The 26,375-nt window shown below is 38.6% G+C and overlaps 1 long non-coding RNA gene and 1 other non-coding gene across 3 annotated transcripts in view; both read right to left on the reverse strand.

The window, feature by feature from the left end:
* Positions 1-26,375, reverse strand: part of LOC144195741 (uncharacterized) — a 44,264-nt gene that overhangs the window by 9,743 nt on the left and 8,146 nt on the right. The window contains exons 4-5 of one of the 2 annotated variants that reach the window (XR_013326154.1): positions 23,586-23,734; positions 14,669-14,799 (exon numbers count right to left, since the gene is read on the reverse strand). This is a non-coding gene — a long non-coding RNA (uncharacterized LOC144195741). Of the gene's footprint in view, positions 1-14,668; positions 14,800-22,876; positions 23,050-23,585; positions 23,735-26,375 lie in introns of those variants that run through there. The other variant, XR_013326155.1, reaches the window with a different exon arrangement.
* Positions 23,184-23,256, reverse strand: trnak-uuu (transfer RNA lysine (anticodon UUU)). Its single transcript has one exon. It is a non-coding gene; the product is annotated as a tRNA-Lys (tRNA).

Here is a 26,375-nt window from a genome sequence, read left to right on the forward strand (position 1 = left end):
CTCAAGCGCTGCTTCTCGCGTGTCGCGCTTCCATAGAAACGGAATCCAACAGGTTCCGGCCCGTTATTTATTGACTTTTGACCAAGAATACCCATAATTCAAGAATGGCATTACGGCATATTAGCGGGTTATCCTTGGCGTGACTTTGAAAGGAGATAAGCTCAGCCAATGGGACGGAGGGACCCAGTTGATTAAGATAGCCGCGCGCGCTCCACCAAATCAGTGGACCATTAGCCTCGGCCGGGCACCGCGGCTGATAGCCCTTGGCACGCCGGGATGGCCAGCGACGACGAGGTGGCGTATCTTGCCTCAACAGATGGCGGCAGTCGGCCCGCCTGAATGGCCAGGCCTGTCGCCGACCCTTTCCCATCCGTGCGACTACTGGAAATGTTGTCTTTTGCCTGAAGACACGTCACCACCCCCTCCAATCAAAAAGGGAGGCGTTTTGAAATCAATACCACCTCGTGGTCGTGGGATTTTGGGGGATTACGTTGTAAGAAAGGGATTAAATCGCAATACTGTGTCGTAATCTATGAAAAATATTGCAGAATTACAATCTTATAATATCCATACAGTAGGATTAGTAGTAGTATTGGAGTCAAAGTTTATCTCCTTATTGGTAGGACAAGAAATGTTGAACAATACTTTGTTAGGATAATTACTTTTTAAAGAAAAGTGATATCAGTTAGAGGAAAAACCGAAGACTGGTTGGGGTCTGATACCTTGAATGGGTCGCCAGCCAATCCCAGGGCACAAGGAGATAAACCAGGAGTGGCCAAGACCAGTTCTGGAGAGCCCCTATCCAGTCTGTTTTCCAGATCTCCGTCTTCTAGTACACCTGAATCAAATCATACACCGTCCAGAACCTTGATATTGATCCAGATTATTTGATTCAGGTGTGCTGGAGTTGCGAAATCTGGAATACAGATTGGCTAGGGGTCCTTGAGGACCAGACTTGACCACCCTTGAGATCAACAACCTTGCTAGGAAACATTTAGAGCAAGGGTCGGGAATCTTTTTGACAGCTAAAGCCATAAACTATTCATATTTTCAATTGTTATTCATTGAAAGCCATACTCAGAATTTACTAGAAGTAAAAAATACATGAAAATGCATGCATTTTTAGTCATTTCACTGCCTTTAAAGTAGAAAAAGTCTAATCAATGGGATTCATGCAGAAGAGTTTCATTAAAATATGAAAGATTAAAGCAACTCCAGATTTTAGTTCACAGTTTAGCGGAGAGCCATAAGCACCCATCAAAAGAGCCACATGTGGCTCCCGAGCAATAGGTTCCCTACCCCTGATTTAGAGTGTTGAATTATCTTAACTTGTGAATGTAGGAAGAAACAAGACTACCCAAAGAAAACCCCTGTACAACCCACAAACTCCAGAAAGCCAAGGACTCACCTGGAATCAAACCCTCGACTCCAGAACTGCAAGGCATACACTCTTAACTCAGACCAAATCCCATACTACAACAAATTACCCCTATCACAGAAAGCAATACCCAAGTCCCTCCCCTAAGCTAGGAAGACATTTTAATCAAACCTGCTCTAACTAATTTGTCTTTAGTTTTAAACCAAACAGCTTGATTTTGACTGACATTTCATGGTCCACTAAAAAAAAGAAGATTTCTGTTTCCAGATAGGGGAATTGTCTTCTCCGCTCTCTTTCCTCTTGTCTTCCTTCCTATGCTGCCAGTGTCAATGTTCTGGATCAGTGAACGGGGGGGGGCCAAGACCGGCTGTAGACCGCCACTGTCAGTCCACTCTGGTTTTTTTTTTTTGCAAACCACCACGCCCCCCCTACCCCATCGCTGGCTTTTCTGTCTCCGATGGTGTTAGAGCAGGCCAGACAATCCTCAGGATAGCCCCAGGCGACTCTTCCAAATCTCCCCAAAGAGAAATGAAAGCCTGCCGCCATTTATATTCATGTATTCAATGCAAAAATGATTCTATACGTTGGAATATCCATATTTGAATGGATGGGAGGCCTATTGCTGTCAATTGTAGTCAATGAGCTATTGTATTTTCACGACTATAAGGCGCACTTAAAAGTCTGAAATTTTCTCCAAAACAGACAGTGCGCCTTATATATGGAAAAAACAGAAAGCCAAAGACGAAAAACCACCAGTCGGATATAAAAAAAAACACAAACGCCTGAAGTGAAAGAATACTGTTAAATAAGTAGATGCCATCTTAGTTTACAACATCTTCCATCGTATAGTTCCTTCCCCACTGCAAGATTTTATACCCAAAAAAAATCCAAAACATCAACAATGGCTGGCTCTAGAGGTGACTGTAAAGTAGTGAGTGAGTGCTTCATACCTGGAAGTCAATAGCAATTACCGTATTATCACCACTATAAGGCGCACTTAAGTCTGAAATTTTCTCCAAAATAGACAGTGCGCCTTATAATCCAGTGCGCCTTATATATGGTAAAAATGTCATTCATTGGGGGTGCGCCTTATAGTCGTGAAAATACGGTACTCTCATATAGGCCGCACTCTGAAAATGGTTGAATTTGACAATTTCTTGCGTATAAGCCGTCACCTGACTCATAATGTTCAACTCTATATTTATGGTTTTAATTGGGAGTACAAATGTGTTACTTGGAAGGGAAAATATTAAGAACAATTATTGTAGGTGTTGGGTTTATTCTGTTTTACTATTATAATAGTTATATTAATTCATTTCTTTATTAAATCATTCTCTTTCTTTTCTCTGTATTAATTCATTACTTTGTTAAATCATTCTCTTTCTGTTTTTCAAAAGTCTTGAGGTCACACCAAGTCATCTTTAACCTAGACAGCCTGTTCCAGGATGGTTATACAAACAATCCACCCAATCTGGGTCCTTGAGATTTGGTGGGCCCTTGGTGACGAGGACAGGGCTATTCGGACAATAACAAGAATATTGTTATCGTTATGTAACCGTACACTTCGGGTTTTTCTGTATGTAACGATTATATGATTATGATTATATTATATGATTCTTAGGTCAAGGAGGTTGTATAATTACTCTAATCTAAATGTTGTTAGGTCTAGTCCCTGTTTTTGTTATTAGTAAAATACCTTGATTGTTATTGTAGTCCCAGATGTTGTTTTTACTCATACGTGATGGAATGATCAACAACTCTGTAACTTGTGACCATAAGAATAGGACGAAAACGTCTATTCGAGGAGACGTTCGGAAGTTGTAAGGTGACACTTGCTGACTCTCCCCTTCGGAGGCTATCTGTTGTATCCATTTCTATTTAATTAAATGTCAATAATTGAATAAGATGTCTTCCTGCAGTTATTGATAATTACGGACGAAGGTAATTATTAATGAACCTGACATTTTGGTCCTTCTGAGCCATGGAGGTCAATATACCGGAGCGAGAACCCAGGCGCTGCTGTTCGACATCTGGTAAGTGACCGTGCGCACGGCGTCTTCAAAACCCTTGGTGGGCCGGAGTTTTTCGACGGGGGCGCCTGGATTCTCGGCGGTTGAAGACTTTTCCTGCTGGAGGGAGACATCTGATGGATCTCGGGTAAGTCCACATTAATGTCTGCATGTTGTGAAGGTGTTTACAAATGCGTTAAAGGGACATTGTATGTGAGGCCCATTGTTGGGCTGGTTTCGCGTCCTGGGTGACGGCGATAAAACCCTGTGTTTATACTAGTCAATGGCAGGTACGGTGGGGCACTTTGCTGGAAAGTGTCCTGTGTCTCAGGGGTAGGCACGAATGTATTGTACTAGAGGTACAATATTGGGGCCGGGGAGTGTCCTGTGTCTAAAGGGTAGGCACGAATATACGTTGTATGGTGTTTGTGTGGTTTCTGCAGTAAAATTAGGAAAGGCCTAGGAGATACAGTCGATACAGTCGAATAGATAATAATAATATTAATAATAATAATAAATAATAGAGTTAACTGTGTGAGGCACACGAACTCACTACAAAAAATAATAGTAAAATATGGGAAACACGTGTTGTAAGGCGGGTTTGGATGACGATCAAAAAAAAAAAATACGTCTAACTTGTAAGGATTGGAAAAAATTGGAAAGACAAAGCGCTTTAAAAATATTACACAGCTAAATTTATGGATAAATAAATATGGGTTTGCTGGCCAGCTTAAAATGCATAAAATGCAGGATAATATATGCACGAATGCATAGAGGTAATATACATATATAAATAATATGTGAGTGGATAAAAGTGTAACAGCTTGTTCCACAGACACTAATGGAGGTAATATACATATATAAATAATATGTGAGTGGATAAAAGTGTAACAGCTTGTTCCACAGACACTAATGGCGAAATAAGGCCGGGGAGAAGTTAAAAAATACTATTTTGGGAAAATAGTGGGGGCTCCCTCGGATAACGGGGATATATTTAAGACCGTGGCGGCGGGAAAGTACTGTTTGGTAAGGAAAAAATAGCGGGGCCTCCTCGGCTGACGGGGAAAATATTTACCGAGATAGGTGACGGGCGCGGAGGAAGTTTAACAAAAATAAAGGGAGCTAGAAAATTAATGGGGACACTGGTATTTGATTTGGTTAATCCAGGTATGACGTTTTGTGATTACAATTAAATTGGGTTTTTTTGTGATGCTTGGGCTTGTATAACAACAATTAGAATGGTTATTTCCAAGTGCTGGTGGTGCTTTGTTAATATAACCTATATGTACTGTCAATTTACAGCAATGTGATGGCTTATTGCAGCTTGGTTTTTGATCCCGTCCGCTAACGGGAAGATGGTGTTTAAAAAGACAAAAGAATATATACAAAATGATCATTTAAATTTTAGCAGGGAATGTCACCTGTGTTTTTATTATGCTCTAGACTTGCCAAAAAATGTGTCAACTGCGGGGGAAGCGTTTCTGGTGCAGCGGCTGCTGATTAGATGGGAGTGAAACATGTGGGCCGCGGGGCAGACGATTTAACTGTGTTGGGCTTTCGGGAGCGTTCGGACCGTGTAAACGACTAAAATTTTGTGATCCCTTCCGTGAAGACATTATAATAATAATAATTGGCCTTGGGGGTGCTGAAGCAAACTTGAGGGCAGAAAATGGGTTTTTGCCATATTGTTGTGCTTGCAGCATACATATTCTGGATATATGGGGTCTTGGAAAAATATTGTTATGTAGTTGAATATCGGAAGAGGGGTTAATTTGACGTTTTAATGGTTGTCTTCTCTAAAAAGCGTTGTATTTGGGCACAGGGAAAAAGCTGGTTTGTAAACATAAGATAACAATGCTGTTTTCGCAGCAAGAGTGGAGGTCATAGTTAACGGCTAATTGCGTTTTCTGTTTGGACTTTTCAAAATAAGAACAATACATGGGCTGCAAGAAATGCAAGGTTATGCGAATGCTTTCGCATTGATATTTTGGGTTTTAAAATGAAATGTATTAAGAGGATAGAAAAAATCTGTTCAGTAAAAGGTTGATTTGGTAAAAAGCTTTGGATTTGGGAAATAGACCAAAATAGTCATTTTTGAGCAATTGTGGATTTCAAAGGGCTCTTAGTTAAAGGAAACTAGCTTTTGGAGGATAAAATAATATTAATACTATTTCAGAATTTTTTGATTGTTCAAAAATACTTTAATCCAGGGGGTTGGCTGGTTAAAGAAAAGGCCAGGATGACAAAATTTACAAAATTATGGTATATTGGTGACGATAAGGTTTTTAAAACATTAAAGAATTGTAAATAAAATAATTGGTTTAGGATGAGCATATTTTCCCTAAGAATGGAGTAACATGGAATGTTTTTCAAAGTGCACTTGAAAGAACATTGTCTGTTGTCCTGGCAGGAGGAAATATGCTTTGTCACAGGTCATATTGATGACTTTAAGGATATTACGGATTGGATAAGCATTGGTCAATTAATACAACCAAATAACGTTGCTTTTACGGCTTTAAGGGCATGCAAATTGGTTAGAACTTTAGCAACGATGGGGTTAATACGCCTGAATGTTACAGTGATAACGAGTGACAATAACAAGCTTAGATAAGGGAGGGAAAGGAGAAATTCTCCAAATTCCAGAATCTGGCTTAGAAACAGGTTATGTTAGTCGTTTTGGGTTTTTGACAGGATGTGGTAGTACATAAATTCTGGGAAATTTTGGGAAATTGGGGACCCCATATCTAAAACAAGTTTGAGACAAATGTGTAAATAGGCTCTATTTGGCGCTGGATGCACGAATTCTAGTGGGGCCTTTCATGTTTTAAAACAAGTGACGCTTTAGGTAGATGGGTTGTCTATGAACAAAATGGGATGGGGGAAATTCGCTTACAAATTCGGCGTGTTATCTTGGTTCATAGAATTTGGAGTCAAGGCGACGTAATAAAGGCCATAGGCGTCATGTTGTATAAATTAGGCGTGGATGAATTTGTTTTACAAATGGGGGAGATTATCTTATCACCTGAAACAAGTAGAAACAAAATTGGATGGCCGCATTAAAAGGTGATTGGCATGCTATTAGAGGGAATTGGGATTCTCCAAAAACATGATAGGGGGCCATTAGGTCATGGCGGCTGTAAAAAATAAAAACTTTAGATGTGAAACTATTCCCACCTCAATTCGGGGAACAAACAGGTAAACTGATAGCATTAAAAAGGATATAACTTTGTGTGAAGGTAATTTTTTACAAACGGTTAAAATGCTAGAGTGGGGGTGTGTATATTAAAGGATCTACTAATGAATGCGGGGTGGATCCAGACCTTCCGGAATGTGGGGTATTCATGGCGTCCTCGAGAATTTGTGGATTTTCTCCGGGTACTCCAGTTTACTCCCACAAAATGAAATTATGGATGCTAGACTGGTTGAACACACTAAATTCTTCTGTTTATGAGTGTGAGCGTGAATGATAGTTTGTCTTTTTGTGTTTTTTGATTGGCAGACCACCGAGACATAATCTATCAATAAAAGATCAATAAAGAAAATAATTTGGGCTTGAGTCAAGGGAAGACCTATGTCTCGACAAGGGGGAGGTGGCCTTGCTACAACGGCACTACAAGGCTTAGGGTTTAAATCTATATGCATACCCACATATCCATTTCAAAAAAATACATATAGATTTTATTTTATTTTTATTAGATCATATGGATATCATTCCACGATATGGAATTCCAAAAACTATTTATAGTGATAATGGCTCCCATTTTGTTAATATAATAGTTGTCTACCATCCACAATTGGCGGACCTTATATGAAGTCCTGTTTGGTAGACCTTACAAATTGTTATTATTCACTACACAATGACAATTGGATGATGAGGCGAATCTATCAGAGAAAAAAAAAAACGCACACACCAAATTTAGACTATCAGAGGGAGATTTTGCTTCTCAACAGGAAACGGACGAAGCGACGGTGATTCTTGAAGACTGGATGCTGATAAGCAGCATAAAAGAAGAAACATCGGAGCAACGCAAAGTGGGAGGGTCCTTGTTACTGAAAGGGGACACGGATGCACCTTTCCCACAGTAAGAAGGTTGTCTAAATTGAAACGTTTCAAGAGGAAAACTCCCTAAACAAAGACAAAAAGTCATGTTGAAAACAATTATTGCTTTTGGGGCAATGAGATTAATGATGATTGTGATTCTATTCCTTTCCACAGTAGGTTTGTTTTCTCCAGTTGGAGAAAAAGGCGGAGGCGTTTCAATTGAGGATACACCTTCTTACGGGAGGGTAAACCGAGAAACATACACATTTACATTTAATTAACATTACCTACTAAATCAAATTTCCAAATTGAAAATATATATTTGGACTCGGCGACGTCCCGGTTGCCATACAAAAAGAGATGGTGGGAAATATGTGTGGTACATTAACAGCAAAAAATTGAAGATTGGGAAAAGCCTTGTTGCAGAAATTGGTCAAGATTGGAAAGCTTGGACTGACATATTAACCTGTGAAATTTATTTCTGAAACAGGGATTTCCCAAACGGGGGATAATTGGGCGCTGTTAATGGAGTGTAAAGAAGGCAAGCACTATGTGGAGCTACTTTGGTAAAAGGGTGGTCTCAATTGAAACATTGAGGGGACGGGGAAGATAAACTTTCTGACTTAATAAAATACGGGAAACACCAATATTAATTGAAAAGATTATTGCTCAGCAAGCAATACCATAAAACTATAGGGAACTCTTTTATATTGGGTTTGACGTCTCCATATGGTTTCAATTGAGACTAAACCATCTTACAAAGGATTAGGATAACCTACCAGACAAGGGAAAATACGATGGGGTCTAACAACTCCCTCAATCACCATTCATTTGGGGAAAAGTGTTTTTACAAATGAAAAAACGTGTCCTACTTGGCAAGAAAAAATATTGAAGCAGTGTTTATCCTGTTACACGGTAAATAGGAAGTCAATTTTTCCACTGTTTAATCATTTTACCTGCTTAAACCTTACAGGGCATGGTCTGAAGCTGGGGGCGATAAATGAGACGTGGTGTACCGGCGTTCTAAAACAAACTACACCCCTGATACCACGTTCTGGCCTATGGTGGCGGGGTGGTAGATAAATTATACGACTCCTGCCGAAACGCGGCAGGACTAGGTACTTTGGTCTCACTGCTCTTACCGGTGTCTGTTTTTCCATCCACAGTGGAGGAGATACAATTGGCGGCTCATAATTCGGAGGTGAAGGGTCGACCCTCCCGACATCGTCGAGAGGCATGGAGGGAAGGAGATCCAACATACATTGATGCGATTGGCATCCCCCGGGGCGTACCAGATGAGTATAAGCTGGCTAATCAGATCGCAGCAGGTTGGGAGTCTATCTTCCTTCTAATCACCCCAAACAAAAATGTGGATAGAATAAATTACTTACATTACAATGTTCAAAACTTGGAAATTATACTGAACAGGGATTTGTGGCCATGAAGGAACAACTGGCAGCTACCAGTCTGATGGCGTTCCAGAATCGCATAGCGGTGGATATGATCCTTGAAACAGGGGGCGTGTGTGCAATGTTTGGAAAACAATGTTGCACCTTCATACCGAACAACGCGTCACCCAGGGGATCTCTCACCAGGGCCATTACTGGCCTGCAAACACTGAACCGCAATATGCAAGCACTCTGGAGTAGATACGTCCGCATTGTCAGATTGGTGGGATAAGACCTTTGGAAAATCTAAAGATTTGGACTATAGGCACAATTACCGCTATCCTAACATTGTGTGGGTGATGTAGTATCCCCTGTTTGCGCTCCTTGCTAAGCCGACTTATAACTACTGCAATGGCCCCTACAAATTCTAAAGTACATGAGTTGTATCTTATGGGACGGTTTGGGGAAAGCAGTGAGGTCCAGGAGTACGGTAAATCCGAGGACCAATTGGACGAATATAATTATGTTTTTTCTCTTTCAGACCAGCCATGGGAGTAAGGAGTAGGCGGATAAAATCGCAGTCACCGACATTTCCATTTAGTGATTACTAAGAAATGACTAATAACATACATATTATAAAAACGGGGGAATGTTGGGTTTATTCTGTTTTACTATTATAATAGTTATATTAATTCATTTCTTTATTAAATCATTCTCTTTCTTTTCTCTGTATTAATTCATTACTTTGTTAAATCATTCTCTTTCTGTTTTTCAAAAGTCTTGAGGTCACACCAAGTCATCTTTAACCTAGACAGCCTGTTCCAGGATGGTTATACAAACAATCCACCCAATCTGGGTCCTTGAGATTTGGTGGGCCCTTGGTGACGAGGACAGGGCTATTCGGACAATAACAAGAATATTGTTATCGTTATGTAACCGTACACTTCGGGTTTTTCTGTATGTAACGATTATATGATTATGATTATATTATATGATTCTTAGGTCAAGGAGGTTGTATAATTACTCTAATCTAAATGTTGTTAGGTCTAGTCCCTGTTTTTGTTATTAGTAAAATACCTTGATTGTTATTGTAGTCCCAGATGTTGTTTTTACTCATACGTGATGGAATGATCAACAACTCTGTAACTTGTGACCATAAGAATAGGACGAAAACGTCTATTCGAGGAGACGTTCGGAAGTTGTAAGGTGACACTTGCTGACTCTCCCCTTCGGAGGCTATCTGTTGTATCCATTTCTATTTAATTAAATGTCAATAATTGAATAAGATGTCTTCCTGCAGTTATTGATAATTACGGACGAAGGTAATTATTAATGAACCTGACAGTAGGTAATATTTCTGAGATATTGTATGAATTAAAACCGCATTATTAGGATCAATATCATAAATAAGTTAATATTCCTGTCTTTTTAAATGCAAAATATCAAATAATTTTCTTTGAAATAAAGATGTAAGTCTATCTTGACGAGAACTTGATGATTTTTAATGACAGAAATGACAATTTTATACCAGAAATTTAAGATGTTGGGGCAGCCATATTGCTTTTAATATCAAAAAATAGTTTTTTTTCGATATTTCATATGACTGTAATAGTTTCAGACAAGAAATAAAACGAAAAAAATGTAAAAGTGGACTTGACTTTCATTCATAGACATTCAAATTAATTTTCTTTAGCGTTTTGTCTCTTTAGATTTTCTCTATTTTGAAATAAATGACTGTATTGTCCGCATTGTCATGTCGTCGTGTCGCCATTTTAAGCCGTTACCTCCATTCAGTCATATTTTTTTTAGTATGACAATTGCGGCTTATACGTGAGCAAACACGGTCATCCAAAAAATTTCAAAACTGTTATTTTTTTGCCTGATTTTGTTTCCTTTTTAAGGAATAAAAAGTGGAAGGATTCCAAGTGATCCCTCTCATCTTTAGATTTTTCTGAAATCCATCTTTAGGGTAGAAAAAGCATTCAAGTCACGTGTCCTCTCATAAAAGAGACAAATAAGAAGACCGGATGTCTTTCTTTCCATATGTGGCCTTTTAACCTTTGCAATTTTTGGTTAGCTTTGCTAAATGGAGCCGGCGTCTTGTTTTCAAAAGGATGCGGGTGTTTTAAAACGAGAAGAAATCAAAGCTATTCCTTTATTTTCTTCCCCTTCATTTCCATTGGATCAATAGCTTGCTTAACCCCACTAGCCTCCCAATAAACCGTGGCGCGCGCATACGTACGTGTTGCTTTAACAATTGAGAGCGGCGGCAAGGTTGCCCGGCGCTAATTAGCCATTAGCCCCGCGGCGTGCTGCCGATCTGGGCCGCAATGGCCTTTCAATTGGAAGGCGGACTTAACGTTCACTTATCCTAGAAATGCTTTGTTTTTATTTACTTGTAGTTACCATGGGGACCGGGTGGTTAGTTAGCGTGTGGTCCTCACGGTTCTGGGGCCATGGGTTTGATCCCAGCTGGGTCCTCACTGTGTGGAGTTTTTGCATGTATCCACCAGGCTTGTGTGGGTTTTCACCGGGTACTCCCGTTTCCTCCCACATCCGCAAAACATGTATGCTGAACTAACTGGTTGAATCCTCTAGATCAGATACTTGGACGTTTGGTCGCATGGACGTTTGGTCGCATGGACGTTTGGTCGCATGGACGTTTGGTCGCATGGACGTTTGGTCGCATGGACGTTTGGTCGCATGGACGTTTGGTCGCATGGACGTTTGGTCGCATGGACGTTTGGTCGCATGGACGTTTGGTCGCATGGACGTTTGGTCGCATGGACGTTTGGTCGCCCGGGACGTTTGGTCGCCCGGGACGTTTGGTCGCATGGACGTTTGGTCGCATGGACGTTTGGTCGCATGGACGTTTGGTCGCATGGACGTTTGGTCGCATGGACGTTTGGTCGCATGGACGTTTGGTCGCATGGACGTTTGGTCGCATGGACGTTTGGTCGCATGGACGTTTGGTCGCATGGACGTTTGGTCGCATGGACGTTTGGTCGCATGGGCGTTTGGTCGCATAGACGTTTGGTCTCATGGACGTTTGGTCGCAGACGTTTGGTCGCATGGACGTTTGGTCGCATGGACGTTTGGTCGCATGGACGTTTGGTCGCATGGACGTTTGGTTGCCCGGACGTTTGACAACATTACAGAGAGTTTAATGATGAAACCTGCTCAGGTGGGATAGGCTCCAGCACCCCCGCAACCCTTGTGATAAGCGGTTGAGAAAATGAATGTTTTTAGCAGATCAACTTCAATTTTAGGGTTATCTCATTGTGAGGACATGTCATTGTCTATTCTAACTAGTTTAAAGTTCCTGGTTTGAATCCCGATATTCTAACAAAAGGGAAAAGTGATGATACCTTTCTTTAAAGAATAAAGTCTACCTTAGCCAAACCAAATCTTATCCAGTGGCTGATTTGTCTTATGGTCACAGGCCAAAAAAAGGGGAGTGGATTTGGTGGCAAAGCTGATTGCGCTGGATAATGAAAAGGTCAGAAGTGTCTGGTGGGCGAGCAGAAAGGGTTTAGAACACCTTGTTAAGCGTGGTTTCCATGTGTGGAAACCACGCTTGAAATGACCCACTTAACTTTTGTGTGAACCCAGTGGGAAGATGCCATCGCAACCTCCCACTTATTCGTAGCCGTCCATCCGTTTAACACGCTCGTGGGATAACTTTTTAAACCTTTATTTATTGGTCTCAAACGAAGATAAAAACATCCTTGAGGCTTCGGTTCCGCCTACATTTTGGTGCATTTCTCGCCTTTACCACTAGAGGGAGTCCGTCACTTAAACAGTTGTCGCTCCAGAATCGCTAATCAATGTAGTATTTTAGTATTTAGTTTTGCATGAATAAATAATGGGTGTGCATATAATAAAAGTAAATGTCATGAATTATTTGGGTTATTTTTATGAACTTATAAAAATTAAAAATCCATCTGAGTCGTAGTAGCAGCGTGGATTTTTGCATTTTTATGAACTTAAAAAAAAAATTAAAATAATTAATAACGGAAAAAACAAAGTACAGCGTGAATGTTCACATTTTTATGAACTTTAAAAATATATATATTTCAAAATAATTAATAATGGAAAAAAACCTCAAAGTCCAGCGTGGATTTTCACATTCTGAACTTTAATTAGTATTTTTTAAATTTAAATAATTAACAAAAAAACTTCTAAAGTAGTGAATTCACGTTAATGGAGGGATTACTTTAAAAAAATTAAAAAATATATATAAAGTTGATCTTTTTTTTCTACCTGATTCTGATTGTCTCTTCAACAAATCTAACTGGAATATTTTTTTTGTTGACCTTGGCCTCCTTTAATTTATTTTTCTTTTTAATTTGAACACCCCTGATCAAACTATGAGCTAGAAATATTAAATAAATACCTCATCCGAAACGTTACAGAAAAAATAAGTGCTTCTTGACAAACTAGTTCAGCAAGACACCAAAAGAAAATGGCTATGTTGTTATGACCATGTTTTGATGCAAAAGTATACATTGACCAACGGGGATTCAGCTCATATTGGATTGATTTCTCCAGTGCCAAAAGATTCATTTGACAAAATACATCTTGCACAAAAAACTTATTGACTTATTGCCACTCAATTCCATCCTCTACTCTTCTCGTCTACCACGTTTAATCCGACTGACAGCCATCGACGATTGTAGACGTCAGGATTGACGAATTCAAAGCTCATTTCGCACTCAAGTGGGTCTTTTGTTTGCCTATTTTTTTCCGATTGTCACGGACGGCTCGCCTGATTGAAATGACGCCGCCGTTGCCGCCGTTGCCGTGCAAATTGCAAAGCGCGCCGTCTCGTTGTTGTCGTTTTTCTGCACTGGGGCGGAATTTTTTCAGCGGTTAAATGAGAACAAGATCATAGCAGTCAGAAAACATGAGTATGTTTTGCCTGGAAAGTTCCAATGGAACATGGCGGGTGTTTTTCTTCGTGTTTCTGAAACTTATTCATTTGCTTAGCGGGTGAAAAAACTCAAGGATGAAAAAAAATGGGCTTTGTATTGTTTTCTTTTGCTTGATTCGTACAAGAATATGAAATGAGCTTTGGGAATAGATGGAAAATGACGGAGTTTTGATAAAAGTAAGTCGAGGAAAGTCGAAAATACTGCAAGGAAAATGATATAAATCAGGTTTTAGCATGATTAAATGAACAGTAAATGACATTAATTGTGAGGAATGTATTGTTCATTCATTTTAAATGCATTTTTCTGGATAATTTGTATTAAAAATATTCATAATGTGTGACATCAAGTCCCAATGTAGTTAAAAATTAAGATTTTTTTTTACTGGATTTTTTTACTGGATCTGATTAGCGGGCTTTGACAATAATTATAAAAAGGTTTTAAATATAATTCCAACCTCCCAATGTGAAATGTCATTAGCGGTTGGATTGTGATTTCTAAGAATCTTTGCGCTTATTAAGCGGCATCAATTTTCCACTTAAGAGAAAAACAGTGGCGGTGGCGCCATGTAACGATGTCTCATTTAATGACCTGATGGGATTATCGTTTAAGAGTTAATTTTGAGAAGGCTTGCGCTAATGAGCGGCAGAATTAGTCATTGTGAAGCTCATTAAGGAAATGAACTGGCGCTACAACAAGCATTTGGGGAATTGCACGCAAAAAACGGCGAGGCAAACCCGTAAAAAACATCGATCCCTGTTTTCTTACATCATACTTGGTTAGTCGAACTCTTACTTTGAAAAATTTGGACACCCGGGCAATGTTCTCTCTAATTTTTCATGTAAAAAAATTCGATGAATTACTTTTTCATGGCCATGTTTTCTTATGGAGTCGAGGATTAAAAAAAGTACGACATTTACCGTAAAGTAGATCCGTTGTTATTCGTCTATCCTCTTTTTCTCAGTGGCGTCGCTTGGGCCTCCAATTCAAATACCCATTGTACAGTAGTTTCCTTCCACCACGTTGAGTAATAAATAGTGAACTCCATGGCCTGTAAGAAAAATATACATTTTCTGAAAAGAAAGAATAGGCATAGGTATAAGTACCGTATTTACACGACTATAAGGCGCACTTAAAAGTCTTAAATTTTCTCCAAAATAGACAGTGCGCCTTAAAATCCTGTGCGCCTTATAATCCAGTGCGCCTTATATTTGGAAAAAAACAGAAAACCAAAAACGAAAAACCACCACTGTCGGATATTAAAAAAACACAACTGAAACAATACTGTTAAATATGCAGATCAGCCATCTTAGTTTAGAATATCTTCCAACATATAGTTCCTCCCCCACTGCAAGAATTTATACAAAAAAAAATCCAAAACATCAACAATGGCTGGCTCTAGAGGTGACTGTGGTTCATACCTGGAAGTCAATAGCAATTACCGTATTATCACCACTATAAGGCGCACTTAAAGGTCTTAAATTTTTTCCAAAATAGACAAGGTGCTTTATAATACAGTGCGCCTTATAATGCGGTGCGCCTTAAAGTCATGAATATACGATATATGTATTTCAGACGCTTTTGTATTTATATATTTATTCATGTATTCATTTATTAACTTAGTTATTATCTATCTATTTATGTCTAAAATGTATTTTTCTGTGTCTGTATTCTCACCCTATTGCTACTGAAACACAAATTTCCCAAATACGGGATGAATAAAGTTATCCAATCCAATTCAATACAATTCGACATATCGTCCGGGGACAAATTGTCCAATTTTGTGTTCCGACGCACCGCACGATAAACACAACAAGTAAAATTTTCCATTTCCGAGTCACGAGCCCTCCAGCAGATGTCATTAGGTCAGTGCTTTTTTTAAAAGCTCTGATTCACACAAATGATATTTTTGTACTTTTAAAAGGATACGTTTGTGTGAGTCCCGATCATTGAATTTTTGAATACTGCCGTCAAGATTGTAACGTTTATTGTGCGAGTGAAAATGACTGAAATGTGACTTTCTCTCCTTGACTTTCAGAGTGCTTTGTTGACATGAATAGAAGAAAAGGAGAAAATACTACTCGGGGCAGTCCATTTTTCACTTGGACAATAAGGTTAACCTCGAGTCTTTTGTGCTAATATTCATAACTTCACTAAAATAACTCAAAAACCAAGCATGGACAAGTAAAGTAAATTTTACCAGTTATTCTTAAATACTGAAAGCACTTTTGGAAAACATCAGCAATACTTTTGAATGAAATTGAAGTCCGATAAAGTCAAATCAAATTGCCTTTGAACGGTTTTGTGCTGTTTTTCAATTGGGATTTTTCTCAATTTTTAAGCATTTGTTATAGTATGGTGTCAAAGTGGCGGCTCGGGGGCTAAATCTGGCCCAACAAATTATTTTGTGTGGCCCAGGAAAGTAAATGAGTGCCGACTTTCTGTTTTAGATCAAATTCAATTGAAGAGTATAGATGTATATTACATTTCCTGATTTTCTGCCTTTTTAAATCAATAATTGTCATTTTTAAATCATTTTTTTCAGTGTTTTTGGTTCAAAAAGAATTGTATAAAATCTAAAAATATTTCAAAAAATCTAAAATAAACACAGTTTTAGATCTATAGAAAACTGAATATTATTTGATAATATATAAAATATGATATAAAAATGTGTTGCTTTTTTAAATGTGGCTACTTTTGAGTCATACTTTAAAGCTATAAGTTGCGAATCAAAGCGTATTTAAAATTTCCTTGTTTTCCCTATTTTAAATCAATTGTCATTTTTATATGATTTTCTTCTGTGTTTTTAGTTAAAAATCATTGTGTAAAATATAAAAATATATTTGAAAAAATAGCCTTTTTAATCCAGTTCATTTAATCCATAATAGTAATTTTTAATCATTTTTTTTCTGTTTTCTGTTCAAAAATAATTTAATAAAATCGAAAAATATATTTTAAAAAAATCTAAAATAAACATTGTTTTAGATCTATAAAAAACTGAATCCATTTATTAAAAAAAATCTAAATAATATATCTAAAATGCTTTTAACTTAGCCACATTGTTGCTTATTTAAATGTGGATACTTTAAAGCTATAAGTTGCCAATCAAAGCGTATTTAGTTCCGTCTGCGCTGGACTTTTGGGTTTTTCGGAATGAATTTAAGAATGTCGGCTCGGGGATTGCGATGTCAAGCCGTATCGAGCGAGCAATGCATTAAAGTGTCGCTTTCCTTCTCCTCCTCTTCCCCCGCAACTTTGAAATATCTAAACGTCTTCTCTCCCACACTCCACTCTGAAAGAGAAAACACTTTTTTTTTTTTGTCCAGACGCATTTACTCCCCGCGGTAAGAAACGGTCACGTCGCATATCGCGGACAATAACGGCGCTCGGCCGGTGTCACGTTTTTTTGGCTACTTGTTGTGACTAAAATATCAAAACGTGTATTTTGTCAAGCCGTCCACGTTGGAGGATTTCCACGGATGGGCTCCGGGCTTTTGAGGTCTTACGGCGGGAGAATGAACTTGGTGTCAGTTCCTTTGTGCTAAGAAATATTAAGATGCAGTATACGTAGGCTATCGCTAACCCAATGTTTCAAGACGAGAGATTGCGGTATCGTAAATTTAGCCGCATTATGTCATTTTCAGAGGGTCGGAATCGTGTAAAATGATCTGGTTTGTAACGTTTATTCATTTTCTGAACTGATTTATCCTCACTAGGGTCGCAGGGGTGCTGGAGCATATCCTAGCTACGTACGGGACCAAGGTGGGGGACACCTTGTATTGGTGGCCAGCCAATTGCAGGGCACGAGGACAACCAGTCATAGCTAAGGTTAGAAAATTTAGAGCTTGTGTCAAAGTGGTGGCTTGCGGGCCACATTTGGCCCGTCGCATCATTTTGTGCGGTCCGGGAAAGTAAATTATTCTGGTTTAGGATCAAATTAAAATGAAGAGTATAGATGTATATTACATTTCCTGATTTTCAACTTTTTAAATCAATAATTGTCTTTTTTTTTTAAATACATTTTTTTCTGTGTTTTTAGTTAAAAAATCATTTTGTAAAATCTAAAAATATATAGAAAAAAAAAGCTAAAATAAACATTGTTTTAGATCTATAAAAAATGAATATTCAGGGCTTTTAATCCAGTTTTTTTAATCCATAATTGTAATTTTTTAATCATTTTTTTCTGTTTTTAGTTGAAAAATCATTTGGTAAAATCTAAAAATATATATAAAATAAAGCTAAAATAGACATTGTTTTAGATCTATAAATAATGAATTTTCAGGTCTTTTAATCCAGTTCTTTTAAGCCATTTATATTGAGAAATAATCTAAATATTTTATTTAAAATGGTCCACGTGAAATCAAGTTGACGTTAAAGCGGCCCGCGAACCAACCATCTAGCCTAGCATGGCCCGAGGGTACCCCGGGAATACCCACACAAGAACTTGCAAACTCTACACCGGAAGACCGACCTAGAATCGAACCCACGTCCCCCAGAACTGCGAGGCGGACCCTTTTCCCACTCCACCACCGTATTAAAAATTCTACTATTTACTCCTTGTCTGGCATTGCCATTGATTGTCAAGCGGCGCCGTTTGAAAGGTAATGACTCAATGGCAGATTTTACAAGAGAAATGGATTTGATGGCTTGCTCGTAATTGCTGGTGATTTGAATTCATTTCCACTCGTTAAGTCGAATGAGACGTTTTAAAAATGGCTGACACGCCGTGGTGGCGGGCGGGCGGAGGGGGTGCTCGACATTACATCGATGATCACCGTGTATAATCTCACCTTTGACAGGTTCACAGTTACACAAGGTTTAAAAAAAGAAGATCCAGGGCAGGATTTAAGGCCGTGTCCCTGAATCCTGAAAAGAAGGATATATGCCCTCAATTACTCCCGCCGACCTTTTCACGGCCAATCAGACGGCTGTTTATCGCTCTTTAGCAGCTCATAGGTGGACATCCCTGCCAGCTATTTAACAAAAATACTTTAGTCGTATTTACAACAGGGAAAGTCGTATTCTTATCAATAAAATGTTTGTCCAAAAACAAACATTTGTTGGTCATCGACTTACAAAACAACACTAAAACCAATTGAAAACATTTATAAATAAACTTTGAAAGCGAATGCAGATGCCAACTTAGTTAGAAAAAATGTAGCTCCGCCTCCACTGCAAGATTTTGACCTAAAAAAGTCCCAGATATCAACTTTGGCTGGCTCTATAGGTGACTGTGTAGTTAGTCCCTTCAAAAAAAAAAAAACAATGCTAAATTAGCCAAAGCGCATATATAGCAATTAGCATATGTGAATTTCTGTGTCAGAACCTCTTGGCCAATCATTTTAAAGCAGGGTTGGGGCAAACTTTTGGACCCGGGGGGGGGCACATTGACTTCAAAATTTTGACAGATGGGCGGGGTCAGCAAAAGATAGGATACATATAAAAAAGTGCATCCGTTAACAGTACATATGAAATATAAATAGGACTAAAGTATCAACATACTCATCATTAAAGTCAAAAGTATAAAGTACAAAGTCAAGTAAGTAAAGGAATGTAGTAAGAAATATTAAAATGTCATTTTTAAAAAGATAAGAGAGGCTGTAAAACACCAAAAAAAAATAAGAGTGGACAGAACTACTGTTTAATGGCTTCCGCGTAACGGCGCCATCTTGGGGAAAAAAATTAAAAATACATTATTAGGACAACGTTGGAAGGCCGGATTAAAAAGCCTAACGAGCCGTATATGGCCCGCGGGCCTTAGTTTGCCCATGTCTGATCTAGTATGTCATGATTAATCTTCAACCTACACAAATGGATTTAAGATGGAAATTAGCCCCGGGCTACAATCTTACATAATTACATATATGTTCATTGACATGAATATAAATATGTTTATTAATATGTGCTGTCTCTTATTAAATAAATCAACCTCATTTAGACAATTACAGTGTATTTATACAACACTAATTTTACAAAAAAAAACATTCCGTAATCATGCTAGCCGCCGTCATGCTAACCCAACCAAAATTTCCCACAATGCCTCAGTCTACAAAAACTGCCTGACTAGAACTTTCTCCCTAAACAAAGCTTTTTGCGAGAGAAAAAACAGCATGAATATTTAATGCCTTTTAAAAAAATTCCACTGACTGAATTGTCAAAAAGATGTATTTTTAAAACGACTATCTCTTGTAAAGTGTTTATTCTCCTGACAGCGAAACAATAACATAAGATATCCAAAGCACAAAAAAATAAATAATAAATCTCAAAGCATGCAACAAATAATGGGCCTTTGATTCATATTTAAAAGCTTATCCATTTATAATACGACCAACATTTCATCTCATTGTGTGTTTTTTCCCGGGCAGCTGTTAAACAATAAGTTATCCAACGACAAATGGCATAATGGCGGCTAATAGGCGCATTTATACAGTAGTAGCTTCAACCCTTCCTTCCGCCATCTTGTCAACGTGGGGATCTTCCATTCGGTGAACGGTAAAAACGCAAGGAACGTACGTATTTCTATCCTCCTCTCGGCGGGAATCCGACTGTCACTTTGGGGATGCATTATGAATGGAGCTTCATAAATAATTGTCAGGCCAGAAAGTAAAAAGCTCCTGTCGGGGGCAGGAACAGCAAGCAGAAAACCGCCATCAAAAAATTTCTTCTTCTTGCCTTCAAAATTTGGTCTTTAGACTTTGTTATCAGCAGATTTGTCAAGTGAGCGATATGTTCATTAGGAGTCATTTTGAAAGCCATTTTCACCTTTAAAAGAAGAGCTACAGTAATCCCTTCAAAATCGTGGTTAATTTAGACCAGTGGTAGGGAACCTGTGGCTCGGGAGCCACATATGGTTTTTTGGATGGGTGCATTTGGGTCTTTGCTAACATGTGAGCTAAAATATGGAAATCACTGGTGACAGAACGGAGATATTACATCTAGAACTGCTTTAATCTTCATTTTTTTGCAGAATATTTAAGTATGATTGGGAGACAAATATCATATTACAAGTTCAAATTGAAATATGATGATAAAAGTCATTTTGTTGCCTCTATTTTGCTGAAAATAGAAGTATTTTGTTTTCACAGGCTCAGGCTTGGCATCACAACATTTATTTTAGGGTAATAATATTAAGTTTAGATTGAAATAAGATGATAAATGTCATTTCTTTTGTCTATTTTTTATGTTTCTTTAATTAGAAATCTGTTGTTTTCACAGGCTCAGACGTAAGGTACCATCGCGAAATGTATTTTGGCCCAATATTTAATGTTTGAAGCAAGTACAAAGAATTAAAAAGAAGTATTCAATGAAAATGAAGTTTTAAATATGATTTTATTAACAATATAAAGCAGTGGGGGTTCCACCATCTGTTTTGTGTCCGCGACACATGCTAACACGGAACTATCTTGTCACTGACAGTTGGTTTGAAATGTCTCGGGCAAGTGAGCGTGACCTGGCCTTATTCCCGTGCTGACCTGCGAAGACAGCAATGTGCCACCGCCGCCACCGCCGCCAGCGGGTGCTCAGACCGCCATCGCCACCGCGGGACTAGAAGAAAGCCATCGGAGCTGTTGGCATAATGATCCAGTCATTGTGGGCAGCTTCTTGTCCTCGTCATTGCTCTTGTTGGAAAAGAGCCAGCGGAATGGTTATGTAAACACTCCACTTGATTAGTGGCTCCTTCAAGTTGTTCAAAGTTTGGACCGTGCACGCTACTATTTGCTTCTTGGACTTTTTGGTCTTCTTAGCTCACTTGTCCTGGTTACACATGCTTGAAATTTCGGGGAAAGACATGCTAATGCTAATGCGGTTACATTCAGTTGTCCTTAAAAAAAGGAAATAATATTTTTGTGAACTGAATTATCTTCCCTAAGGTCACGGGGGGTGCTGAAGCCGATCTCAGGTGTCGCTGGGCTAGAGGCAGGGGGGCAACCTGAATTGGTGGCCAGCCAATCACAGGCCACTAGGAGACAAATAACCAATCACTCTTGGCTAGGAGCAATTTAGTGTCCAAAAGGCCTACCATACATGGTTTTGGAACATAGGAGTACCCAGAGAAAACCCACACAGGCCGTGGCCGGACGTTTGGTCGCCAGTCAAATGTACTTACATTTTAAACAGTACTTAAATATTAAACTCTCTCTCATGAATATAATTTTGAGAGCTGGTTTCAACAGTAAACTGTCACCATCTGACTGGCAACCAAAAGACAGGAGACCAAAAGTCTGGCGACCAAATGTCCGAGCACCCACACAGGCAGAGTGAGAACAAACTCCACACAGGTAGACCGACCCGGCTTTGAACCCAGTACTCCAAAGCTGTGAGCCCCACGCCGCATTGCTAAATCATCAAGAAAATCAAGCCTTTCTCCCTTAGATTCAGTAGTCTATTAGTTTTGAGCCATTAAAAGTCCCTGACATTTAACAAAACGCAGTATTTTAACGCTCTGTCACTCCAAGGCGAGGGTTATTTTCCTCCCAAAAGGGGAAAGCGGCAGGTAAAAAGCTAAACCTTCCGATTAGTGGCGATCCTCCGGGGACGCCACTCAGTCACATTCCGATTCGACTCATTTCACGGCGAGAGCGCTACGGCGTCGGGCCTCCTCTCAAGCGCTAATAACGGACTAATATGCCCTGCTAGGATTTTTTTTTTTATTACTACCATTCGCTGGCAACTTTCTCCCAAAAGACGAGTGTTTTTTTTTTTTTTTGGATCAGGCGTTCCGGCTCGGACGAGTGTCGCCGACGGCAACCCTTTTGAAAAGTGCGGCGAATCCCGTCCCGTGGCTGAGCCAATTCCACCAAAGTGACAGAGAATGAACTTCAAGCATGAATGGTGGAGCTTAATGCTTTTCAGGCACCCAGAACATCTTGTTTGGTGCGATAAGTGGAAGCTGTTGTTTGACTTTGTCAAAGCCAAACTCAAGCTCCGTATCCACACGGATCCCCATTCTCTTCTTCTGTTGCCGGGCGGGATAATACAGAGCGCTAGTTTTGTCCAAATATGAAATGTGAGAGCTCCTAAAAACACGCCACTATGTGCACTATCACCAAATATTAGCGTACAAATAAGTCTATTGACAACATTTATATATAGCATGTTAGTATGTAACACTATACCTTAGGGCAAAGCGGTAGGGTGTAGGTTTGAGTTCCAACCGATCCAAAGCAAACATTTGAAACAATGAAGTTTCTGCTGAAACGAGGAGCAGCTGATAGCAATTCACTGATTGGGCATACCGGATTGGTGGAAAGGTTTCCTCTTTGGAAGTTGGAACGAAAGCATGAACCCACTGTGGCTCTTTCTGGAAAGGGTTGGAAAACTCTGGGTTAGGGGGTGTTCTTGTGCTAGAAAATATCTAAATGTTTGAAAATGGCCTAAACAATTTTTAATTATGAGTCTGATCAAGTAGACTGATGTTGAAAAGGACAAAGAATACACCTGAACAGGGACTTGAACCCTGGACCCTCAGATTAAAAGTCTGATGCTCTACCAGCTGAGCTACTCAGGCCCTGTAAATGAAGGTCTGTCATTTCCAAAACTTTCAAGTTCCCCAACCACTTCATCAAATAAGTCAGACTGATGCTGAAATTGATACACCTGAACAGGGACTTGAACCCTGGACCCTCAGATTAAAAGTCTAATGCTCTAATTGTTCAAACATTAGCTTGTCTATACGTCATGTCAGTATTAGCCCAGAATTGACTATGTCATGGTAAATGATTTCAGTTTGATAATACGACATTGATACTAATGTAATAAAGATGTGACAGAGTTAATGAAGTACAAAATCAGTCTAACGCAGGCAAATTCAGAAATTGAAATATCGAGAAGACTCACTTGCATTCAAATGATTTTCCAGGAGACTTTGGTGCAGTGGCAGATTGAAAAATGATTTCAGCACACGTCGAAAAGTTGCTGGATGTTTTCTGAATTCTTTATCGCTGATCTAATATCAATATTCCATCCGGAATCCATCTTTTTTCTCCCTGATGAGAAAAAGATTTATGTCATTACTGCACTCTATGCCAGACAATATTTCCATCACAGCAGCTGACAAAAATGGATACGTCTTATTATACAATGACTAAATTATAGTTAGAGTTGTGAATCCCCGGACAAGCGTTTCCTTTCCGTGTCCTCCATATCCGAGAACGCCATTTTGTCATTTCCTGTTTCCTCCAGGGAAAAAGTTGAAGGCGCTGTTTGAACAGTCCACTGCAGAAAATGCAAAATCGTACACATGGAACAGTCCTCAAGGGAGTAACGAGGTAAAATATCGTGATTGTGTCAAATAGAGATGAAACACAGACAGGTGGAGAATGATTTCAGCTGTCCAAGAGAAACGAGGAGAACATGTTCACCATTCTGAGCACACTTTAAAAAAACACAATCAATGTCAAATCTGGGCCGGGAATCGTTACCATGCCTCTATTAGGAGATCAAAAGTCATCATATTTTTACATAAAATGCCATTTTTTAGAAGGCAGTAGTGTATTTTCTTGCATATAAGCCGTATTTGTCGCAAAAAAAAATTTGACTGAATCGAGGGTGCGGCTTATATGCGCACAAACTGAACTTGACTTGCAAAACAACGCCATAATGCAAGAAAATAAGGTCATTTTTTGGAAAATGCAGAAAAGATGAACATATAAAACACTTAAAAAAATTATTTTGAAAAAAAAATCAACTGCATTTTGCATTAAAACGAGAAAAAAAAAAATAATATCACGGAATATGCAATCCAGAAGTTGATACTTTCGATTCATATAATATCTCAAAAATACCATGTGTGATAATACTTAATCTTAAGATTTTTCCTTCAAAGTAAAACATTTGTACTCATTAAAACCATGAATATGGAGCTGAAAATTGTGAATCCGGGGAGGCTTATACGAGGGAAATTGTCAAATTCAACTATTTTAAGGTCATTTTAAGGGTATGGCTTATATGCGAGTAAATACAGTATTTGTACTCCCTATTAAAACTATGAATATGGAGGTGGACATTGTGAATCAGGTGAGGCTTATACTAGGGAAATTGTAAAGTTCAACCATTTTAAGGCCATTTTAAGGGTGCGGCTTGTACACGGGGCGGCTTATATGCGAGTGAATACGTTATTTGTACTCTCTATTAAAACTATGAATATTTTAGGTGAAAATTGTGAATCAGGGGGTGGCTTATACGAGGGAAATTGTACAAATCAACAATTTTAAAGCATTATTAAGGGTGTATCTTAAACCCGGAAGCAGCAAATATTTGAGAAAATATGGTATATAAAATGATGGTAAAAAAAACTAATAATTGTCACTAGCAGTAATTTTCCTCAAAGAAAAATGACCTGATATATGTTTTTTTTTTTTTATAAAGTACTTTACATTCATGGCAACATGCATCAAGTACCGGGGCGGAAAACCGATAATTTATTCTTTGTAGTACAACCTTGAAATAGTCAATGCTTGGGAAGGAGGGGAAAAAAGACGGGTGTCTCTGTGGGATACTTTAATGTTGACATTGGGGATAGGACAGGAGTTATATTGACAAGCTCTGCAAATGCTATCTTATCAAACATCTGGCCTTGTGTGGGAAGAAAAATGTGACGGCATGGACCAAATCGATAGAAGGGTTTCAGGAGGCCGGGAACATAAACATGGCGGAGTTTGGGAACTCTGAGGGGACTTACCTCCATATTGGTTTTGCTTTTTGGACAAAAATGAAGCTCATGTGAGCTAATAGAGACAACAACTTTCTATCTGACCAGAGAGACCATTTATTTATCTTTTTTTTATGAACTGGATGACATCGCTACCTCAACAGAGCCAGGAACATTGTCAGGGACCAATACCACCCTGGTGACAACTTGTTAAAGCTGCTGCCCTCTGGCAGACGCTACAGGTATCACACAAAGCACAGACAAATAGACTTGAGGACAGTTTATTTACCACAGGCATCAGGGCTCTAAACTTGCGGGAGCACGACACATAATCCCTTCTGTGCAATAAGTTTGGGGTGTGCAATTACAATGTGCAATAACATAACATAGCAAAACATATATTGCAATATTTTAGAATTCTGTGCAATATTTTATAATTCTGAGCAAAATTTTAGAATTTTGTGCAATATTTTAGAATTCTGTGCAATATTTTAAAATTCTGTGCAATATTTTAGAATTCTGTGCAAAATTTTCGAATTGTGTGCAATATTTTATAATTCTGTGCAATATTTTAGAATTCTGTACAATATTTTAGAATTTGGTGCAATATTTTAGAATCTGTACAATATTTTAGAATTCTGTGCAATATTTTAGAATTCTTTGCAATATTTTAGAAATCTGTGCAATATTTTAGAATTCTGTGCAATATTTTAGAATTCTGTGCAATATTTTAGATTAGAATTCATCTAGCCTAGATGTGACTTTTTATATTTTATACTATTTGTTTATTTTTATTACTGGGAAAACACTTAAAAAGCTTGAAGTAGTACTCCCAATATCGGTATACACTGCTGTGTATGATGACAATAAAGGCTTTTGAATTGAAAATCGGTTAATGTTATTTTTTGGATATCATTTAAAAAGGAATTAGCAATACATTCTTTATTAATCGAGGAAGAAAAAAATTAACTGAGCAA

Source organism: Stigmatopora nigra, chromosome 4, assembly GCF_051989575.1.
Source record: "Stigmatopora nigra isolate UIUO_SnigA chromosome 4, RoL_Snig_1.1, whole genome shotgun sequence".
In the NCBI taxonomy this organism is placed as follows: Eukaryota; Metazoa; Chordata; class Actinopteri; order Syngnathiformes; family Syngnathidae; genus Stigmatopora; species Stigmatopora nigra.